Here is a 1,948-nt window from a genome sequence, read left to right as displayed (position 1 = left end):
GTAATGTTCTTAACTTATCATTTAATCATTTGTTTCAATATTTTCATTAATATATTTTAAGTCAATGGTTTTTATTTTTTCGTGGACTTACAAGACTTGTAGAAATCGGGGAAATGAAATGCGAATACATGTAGTAAAGTTATCAAGGAAGAGTATCAGACACTTGTTCGCTTTCATTGCTCCCGGAAATATGATACATTGTTACTTGAATTTCATTATGAAATCATACACTGACAAAACGGATATCAAAAGTACAGACTGCTAACCAAATTAAATTAGTTATTTACAACCAAACATATTTGAAAAACGTCGCAGCACAACATCTAAATATAGTATCAATGGCGATACAACACAAATCTTCAAATCTCACTTCACATGCAAACAAAAACACTAAAATGCAAAGCATTAACAATGGAATGTATTAGTTTCCACAATTAAAAGTACAAAATAACACTAAATATGTTTCACGGAATAATTATCACATTTTCGTTTTATTCGTTAAATAAAACAAGCCACGTCTGTAAACATGTGACCGTCTGTCAGCAACAGCCGCCATCTTTTTTCTTCCCAGAATCCTTGCCGAGCTTAATACCTTTTCCTTCCGGTTCCGCCGACTGAGGTCGTAATTTTGCTAAAGTTTGCGCTGGAAAATGAAATGAACATAAAGTTATTTTCCTTATTGATACATTTTGAAGAGACGTTTACTCTCTGCAGATTATAACAGTCCTCTTCAGGTTACTTCCCTTTATTTAAACACTATGTGACACACTACTCATGCATCATTAAATGTACTTTAAAAAGATATGTCTAAATACATGTATGATTTAAGAATGCGTAAAAGTCTGTTATATTCTAAATAAATGACACCATGCAATGGCGGCATGGCCGACTGGTTAACGCGTCGGACTAGACTGCTTCCTCCATAATCGAACTAAAATAAATTCTGCATAAACCAAATGAAACCAGCTTGGCAATTACTTAAGCGAAATATTCACAACAATGTAAACTTCAAATGTCAAAGTTTCAAATAACCGAATGAATGTTCATCAAATAGTATCTGTCTCCAATAGCTTGCATATGTAACATCTACCAATTTACTACGTCATTTCTCTAGAAAATAAAACAACGTTTTTGGGCTTGAATTACTTTTGCCCCAGTCAGTTGTTACCTCAATGATGCCCAATAGTGTAATGGAATAGGAGGGAAGGGACACATATTTTACACCTGTCCCTGTACTGACTGATCAATACGTAGATGTTGCTTTGGCGCCAACAGTCAATGCAGGAGGGTACAACTGACTGTTGCATTATGGGACATGAACTTACCGACCGCCATGAAAATATCTCCCACACACATTCCAGTTTTAGCAGACGACTCTGTGAATATCAGATTATTCTCTTCCGCAAACGCTTGTGCTTCCTGTAAAAAAAGTTCAAAGTTCAACTGTGAATGTCATTTCAAGTTATTGGCATAAAATGTGTTTATTTTAACATATCTGTCAATTAATTAAAAGTAGTTTTTATCTTAGTCAGTTTAACTGGTGTTTTCACTTAATATTTGCGCTTTAACTGCTTTCTTCACTAGTATAATGCAACAAATTGAAGCCAAACTTATTGTAACGTTTTGACGTCGTCTCTATTGACGTCATGCGACGCTGCCATTATTTCCTGTTTATTGTTTATTATTTAGGAAATAGATATCAATTCTGAGTGCATTGTTGTAGAATAATGCACGGTTTGAGTTCAAATGCGTAGTAATATAATCACGAAGGCTGATAGGCCTGAGTGATTAATTACAAAGCATTTGAACGAAAAACGTGCATTATTATACAATAATGCACGAAGAATTAATATCTATTTCCATTCTAACACGTCAAGAAAAAATATAATAATTGTTATAAAGTTGGACTTTATGTTTGGCGGTTAAATTTGTTTTCGCCTCAGAGTTT

General features: G+C 33.9%; 1 long non-coding RNA gene across 1 annotated transcript; it reads right to left on the bottom strand.

Annotated features, from left to right (window-relative positions):
* Positions 1 to 93: 93 nt before the first annotated feature.
* On the bottom strand, positions 94 to 1,541 carry LOC132747606 (uncharacterized). Its single transcript, XR_009628145.1, has 2 exons — positions 1,326 to 1,541; positions 94 to 643 (listed from the first exon to the last, which is right to left on the bottom strand). It is a non-coding gene; the product is annotated as an uncharacterized LOC132747606 (long non-coding RNA).
* Between the last annotated feature and the right edge of the window lie 407 nt (positions 1,542 to 1,948).

Source organism: Ruditapes philippinarum, unplaced genomic scaffold (assembly GCF_026571515.1).
Source record: "Ruditapes philippinarum isolate M1 unplaced genomic scaffold, ASM2657151v2 ctg9060_1_1_1_1, whole genome shotgun sequence".
In the NCBI taxonomy this organism is placed as follows: Eukaryota; Metazoa; Mollusca; class Bivalvia; order Venerida; family Veneridae; genus Ruditapes; species Ruditapes philippinarum.
The sequence above is the reverse complement of the archived record's forward strand: the minus strand, read 5'-3'. Positions and strand labels throughout refer to the sequence as shown.